Source organism: Sceloporus undulatus, chromosome 5 (genome assembly GCF_019175285.1).
Source record: "Sceloporus undulatus isolate JIND9_A2432 ecotype Alabama chromosome 5, SceUnd_v1.1, whole genome shotgun sequence".
NCBI lineage: Eukaryota > Metazoa > Chordata > Lepidosauria > Squamata > Phrynosomatidae > Sceloporus > Sceloporus undulatus.
The window spans coordinates 51,175,527-51,182,500 of record NC_056526.1 but is presented as its reverse complement, the minus strand read 5'-3'; positions in this window follow the sequence as shown (position 1 = coordinate 51,182,500).

Genomic DNA, 6,974 nt, shown 5'->3' with positions numbered 1-6,974 from the left:
GTCATGTCCTCCATTATCATTATTATTATTATTACATTTTATTTGTAGAGCACCATATGGCACTGTACAATATTATTAGCCAAAATACTGATAATATCACTTTTCATTTTTCTTGAATGTCCTACATTTTAAGGTGCCTTGTCCAGGTTGACCAGACGTCCTCCTTTTCCAGGATCAGTCCTACAAATCAGCCTTCAGGAGCAGGACTAATTGGTATTTCTAGGAGTGTTTTTACCTTTTATTTCTTTAGTCATATCCTTCATTTTTTTCTTGAATGTCCTACATTTTAAGGCGCCTTGTCCTTTGCACTGAGGACACCGAGTCACTCTGCCTCCTCCATTTTATAAGCCAGATACCTAGCCGGGTGTAGCAGTTTAAGTGTTGGACTTTGACTGTGGAGACCAGGGTTTGATTCCGCCATCTGGCCATTTAAACCCACTGGGTGATTTTGGGTGAGTCACACTCTCACAGCCTCAAAGGGAGGCAAGGGCAAACACTCTCTGAACAAATCTTGCCAAAAACAAAAACAAAAACCATGAGAGGTTTGCCTTAGGGTTGTCATAAGTCAGAAAGGTCCTGAAGGCACACGACAACAACAGCAACAACAACACCCCTTGAAGAGCCTGGGGGAGAAGGACAAGAGTCACAGACACTTTTTGTTTTTGAACTGCAGGTCCCAGAATCCCTGTCCTCTCCTTCCAACCAAAAAGCCCCTTTCTAAATCCTGCAAACTCTCTGCTTGCTTGCATGTGTCTGGGTCAGAAAGAGGGAGAGGGAGTAGTCTGATACCAGGCCAAAGCACCAAGGCTTAATTTTAAATCTATCTCTGCTCTGAGCTAAGTATAGAACTCCAAGAAGGCACTCGGCAGACTTATAATGGTTATTTTTGCCAATAAGGAGGAGGGAAGCCAGCACAGTGTAGTCGCTTAAGCATTGGACTACAACTCTGGACAACAGGGTTTGAATCCCCGCTAGGCAATTGAAACCTTGGGCAAATCACACTCTCTCAGCCTCAAAGGAAAACAAGAGCAAACAAATGTTGTTAACAAAACCCCATTATAGGTTGGCCTTAGAGTCAGAAATTATTTGAGCGCACAGAGCAACAATCCTTGTTGGGTTGTGGGTTTGTTTTGTGGTTTTTTAGGTTTAAAAACATGTCGTCCTTATGACCTAAATCTATTCAATTTAGGCACAAAACTAGAAAGGGAATGGAGCCCTTGCTGCCAGGGCCAGCCTTACAACAAAATAGGAGGCACACACTTTTGGTGGCAAATATGGAGGTAGGGAGCAGCAGCAGTGACAAACTGTCTTTGGCATGGGTTTGCACAGGCAACTTGCTTCTGAATGAGAGGATGCTACACTACTAAAGTATGTAGTGGTTTGAGCATTGGACTCTGGAGACCAGGGTTAGAATGCCAGCTCAGCCATGGAAACTCACTGGGTGACTTTGGGCAAGTCACACTCCCTCAGCCTCAGAGGTTGGCAATGACAAGCCACCTCTGAAGAAACTTGCCAAGAAAACCCTTAGGCTGATTCATCTTAATATGTACTACACATGTAATATGTTGCTTGATGGTGTCATTATAAAGGGATACATTAAAAGCTGCTGTATATACTCATGTATAAGTCTAGAAATTTGAGTCAAAAATTTACCCCAAAAACCCGAGTCGATTTATCCATGGGTCAATTTTAGTGCTGCACCTTAATTCTTATTTTGAAAAAGGAACCAACCCCTGGTGAAAGGCAAGAATGTAATTTATCCTGGAAGCACTGACCTTCCTCTATTTTCTCATCCATCCAGCCTTTAGGGTGAACACAACCTGCTGGGATTTTGTAAGTTCCTTGACATCGTTTTCCTTTGCCCCATCCTTTGTTACATGCCCTTAAGTTTTACCCTCGACTTATCCATAGGTCATATCAAAATCCATAATTCTGGCCCCAAAACCTGCCCTCAACTTATACATGAGGTCGAGGTATAGTCAAGTATATATGGGATTCTGGATAAGGTCCACTTTTTCCTCTCCCCTGTTTGACGAACTGCATCTTTAATGTGGTCTCAGCAACAAGTCACTCAGACTGAGGAACTGCCACAGATCTGACTATAGGGATGCTGGCTGACTTTTCATAGGAGCTACCAATTGTAAAAGGTGGCTGTTATCTGTAAAATAAACTATACACTGAATTCAGAAGGCTTATTCCCCTATTACCTCCTGGGAAATATGCAGATGCAAAAATGCAGTTATAAGGGACCTTTGCACGTGTATAGGATTATGTAGTTGCTCCCTGTCAGCTTGGTAGGAATGGTTTCTAAAGAGCCTATGATACACAGGATCGAAGGATAAGGGACACTGCTATCCTATAGACACTTCAACAGAAGTAAACCCATCTAAAAAATCTATCTGGGATTTACTGCCTGGTAAGTGTACAAAGAATTTCAAATTTCCTCACTTGGGGAATACATTCAAAAGGGTCTTCTTTTAGGGTCTTCCGTTGGTGACAAATTTGCCCTCAAAGTGAACCTTTTGTCCCTATTTACAAATGAATTACAGCTTTCCAAGGTCTAGCCACCTGTGTTGTGATCTTCTACTTTTCCTACTGCCTTCTACGGTGGTGTATGTGTGCTTTCAAGTAGCAATCCCACTAATTCCATAGGGCTTTCTTAGGCAAGCAAAACTCAGAGGTGGTTTTGCCAGTTCCTTCCTCTGAGCATCTGGTCTCCCATCCAAGTAGTAACTAGGACTAAGCTTCCAAGATCAGACAGGATCTGGGGCCTTTAGGGTATGTGGACCTTCCACTTTACCCACCATTGTACTCTTTCCCAAACAACCTTGGTCTGTCCAAAATATTATGGCTACAGTATAGTCATTTTGTCTTCTGGAGAGAGCTCTGGCTTGGTCTGCTGTAGGACCCATGTGTCTTTCTGGTGGTCCATGGTAAACCCTAGAACTGCATTAGAGTTTCAAATGTCGATTCCCTTCATATCAGGTTTCTTCACTGTCCAGCTTCTGTAACCATACATAGAAATTGGAAATGCTATGGCATGAGTGAATTTAATGGTGTATCTTTACACTGGAACCACTTAGGTAGGTTCTTCATAACTTGCTTTTCAAGTCTTCTTTTCTGACTTCCTTACTCCTGCCTGCATACTGATGACAGACAAAGAGCCAAGGGACACAAAAACTTTATGTCTTCATCATAGGACTTTTAAGTTATGTGTTTCCCTAGTCGTTATTTTGGTGCTCTTGAGCTGTAACCCTGCCTTTGCACTTTCTTCCCTAGCTTTCATCAGTCCTCTTCCCAAATCTTTGTTGTTGTTGTTGTTGTTGTTGTTGTTATTATTATTATTATTATTATTATTATTATTATTATTTTACTAGGGACACAATATTTCTGCAGAATTAATTTCATGGGAATAAAACCCTTGGAATATTTTTGTCAGGTGAATCCGTGGGGGTGATGAAGGAGGTTTATAAATCTGATCCGAGCCCCGCTCTGGGGCCACAACAAACTCCAATTTCTGGAGTTCCATAGCATTCAGCCAGGACAGTTAAAGCGCTGTCAAACTTGATTATTTCTGGAGTGTGGATGCAGGAACCAAGAGATCCTGGGGCTCTGGCAAGCGCCTGCACCATGCCATTTTATTACAGCAGGACGACCCACACACACACACTCCAGCTTCGCAATCTTTGGTGGCTCTGGGAAGCTTTGGCCACCGCCTTGTGTAACCTTACTCAGGGTTTGTGGGCCTTGGAAATTTTACACCTTGGAGAGGGGGGGCGGCCGGAGTGTCGTGTGGCGCTGGCAGCTGGAAGGCATCGGTAACGGTGCAAGCCCTGAAGGTCCCCCTCCCTTCCTCCTGGTCCAGCTTTGGGAAGACTTATTTTCTTTGCAGGGAAGGGGAGGGAAAGCTCAGGGAGCGGAGTGCGAGTTCCTCAGGGAGCAAAAAGCATTTGTCTTTCGGCTGAGAGACCACCGAGTGAGGAGGATCGGTAGTGCAAAGTAGCTGCAAAGAAAGGAGCCTGCAAAGGGATGTTGCAACATCTTTGAGACTAAATGAAAGAGAAAAGGTGGTAGCATGAGTTTAGTAAATGCATCTGAGGAAGTAGGTTCAGTTCTACAGAAGTTCCTGCTCAAAGTTGCTGGAAGATCCCTTTGCAGGTGCATTTCTTTGTCTGTCTTTTAAGTGGCTCTACTTTGCAATTGTACATAAAGATATGTGTCCATTCTCCTTTGCAAAAGGTTCATCGCTACAGAAAATCCTAACGTTCAGGTTGGACTGAGAGCTTTTGTTTTTGTTTTTTAAAGAGGAAGTTAATACAAAGGTGCAAATACATTTAAACAGATCAATAACCTAGCAATCTTTCACTATCATGTGTACCACATCCCCCCCCCCAAAAAAAAACCACCACAAAAACCCCTTGTGTAATAATTTATTTATTTATTTACTTATTTACTTACTTACTATTCCGCCTTTCTCTCCCGGAAGGGACCCAAGGCAACTCACCAAAACAATTTTAAAAACATATTGTACTATAAAAAAATTAAAATTAAAATTAAAAAGTTCCCTGGAACTTCTATCATGGTTTAGAAAAACTGGTTAAAACACACAATCGATCTGAGATTGAAGGGGGGAAATCTATTGGAGGATTAGTTTTATTTTTGATTTGCAGTAATTTGAAGCAAGCATTGAAACAGGGGTGGGAAGCACAGTTTTGTGCATCCATATACCACAACAAATTTGTCTTCACTGGGTTTGCAGAAGCCAAGCATTCCTTTAAAAATGTCTTGAGGACGTGAGTCCTTTGAAAGCGAATGGACTGGTAAACAAAGCAGCTTCTCCCATTCGAGGCTATTCAGCCAAACCCAAACCTCCATCTATATGCTGCTTCCACTTTGCAGAAAAAATCCGGTTTGACATCGCTTTAACTGCTCTGGTTCAATGCTATGGGATTCTGGGAATTGTAGTTTGTTGAGGTCCTCCATGACATTCTTGCAAATAAGCTTGTAAAATGTGGGCTAGACAAGGCAACTGTTAAATGGATTAGTAATTGGTTGACTGGCCGAACCCAAAGGGTGCTCAAGAATGGCTCCTTTTCATCCTGGAGAGAAGTGACCAGTGAGGTCCCACTGGGCTCTGTCCTGGGGCCAGTACTGTTCAACTTCTTTATCAATGACTTGGATGACAGAATTGGGGGCATACTTATCAAATTTGCAGATGACACCAAATTAGGAGGAATAGCTAATACTCCAGAGGACAGGATCAAAATTCAAAATGACCTGAATAGACTAGAAAGCTGGGCCAAAGCTAACAAAATGAACTTCAACAGGGAGAAATGTAAGGTACTGCACTTAGGGCGGAAAAATGAAATGCACAGATATAGGATGGGGGACACCTGGCTTAAGGAGACAACATGTGAAAGGGATCTAGGAGTCCAAGTAGACCACAAATTGAACATGAGTCAACAGTGTGATGTGGCAGCTAACAAGGCCAATGCGATTTTAGGCTGCATCAATAGAAGTATAGTGTCTAGATCAAGAGAAGTAATAGTGCCACTCTATTCTGCTTTGGCCAGGACCCACCTGCAATACTGTGTCCAGTTCTGGGCACCACAATTCAGAAAGGACATTGAGAAACTGGAGCGTGTCCAAAGAAGGGTGACTAAAATGGTGAAGGGTCTGGAAACTATGTCCTATGAGAAATGACTTAGGGAGCTGGGGGGTGTTTAGCCTGGAGAAGAGAAGGTTAAGAGGTGATATGATAGCCCTGTTTAAATACTTGAAGGGATGTCATATTGAGGAGAGAGCAAGCTGCTCCAGAGAACAGGACCCGGAACAATGGATGCAAGCTACAGGAAAAGAGATTCCACCTTAACATTAGGAAGAACTTCCTGTCAGTGAGGGCTGTTTGACCGTGGAATACACTCCCTCGGTGTGTAGTGGAGTCTCCTTCCTTAAAGGTCTTTAAACAGAGGCTGGATGGCCATTTGTTGGGGATGCTTTGATTGAGAGTTCCTGCATGGCAAAATAGGGTTGGACTGGGTGGTCCTTGAGGTCTCTTCCAAAAGTCTTCTTCTTCTTCAGATTACCTGGGCGGGGGAATGAGACATGCTTGTCCTGTTCTTTTCCTGTTCTTACAGCATCAGTAAAGTGGAATTGTCCCATCCTTGCTCTTCATTTTGTATTAACGGAAGTAGGTGTTAATGCAGTTCCACTTCACTGGCAGCTTAATGTCAAGATCAGTGTGAGTGTGCGAATGCCTTTTGGGAGATCTCTGACACTGAGGGATAAGGATAAGGACAGGTTTCACTGCCGTGTCCCCTGTGTGATAAAGAGAAAACCAGCATGTGCTTTATAGACTGTACTATAGCAAAGCCTTTGACTGCATAGATCATGAAAGGCTTTGGAATGCCCTCATTATGTAGAGAGATCTGGTAGCACCTTTGAGACTCACTGGAAGAAAGAAGTTGGCAGCATGAGCTTTCATAGACTTCAGTCTACTTCCTCAGATGCGTTTAAATGCATCTGAGGAAGCAGACTCAAGCCTTGGGAAGCTTATCCTGCCAATTTCTTTCTTTCAGTTAGTATCAAAGGTGCTACAAGACTGCTCTCAGTACATATGACAAGAAAAGCCGGCTTGGACAGAGAAGAAGAGGAGGGACTCTCAATGATCTCCGATCTGCGGATGACCCCAGAGTCCTCGCAGAAACAGCCCTGGATTCCCTAGGAAGGAAGATCAGCGAAGAAAGGGCAAAGGCAGGCTTCAGGGGGAACAGAAAGGACACAAAAACAATGACCACCGAGGAGGACCTTCACAAGTTCAACCGAAGAAATGAAGAAAAAGAAAGAGTAACATAATTACAATGGTCAAAGGCTCTCCAGGAGTCGAGATCGACTCGAAGGCAGCTGACACCAGGGACGTAGCTAGGATTTTAGGAAGGGGGGGGGGTCCAGACTAAGTGCCACCATTATAATGG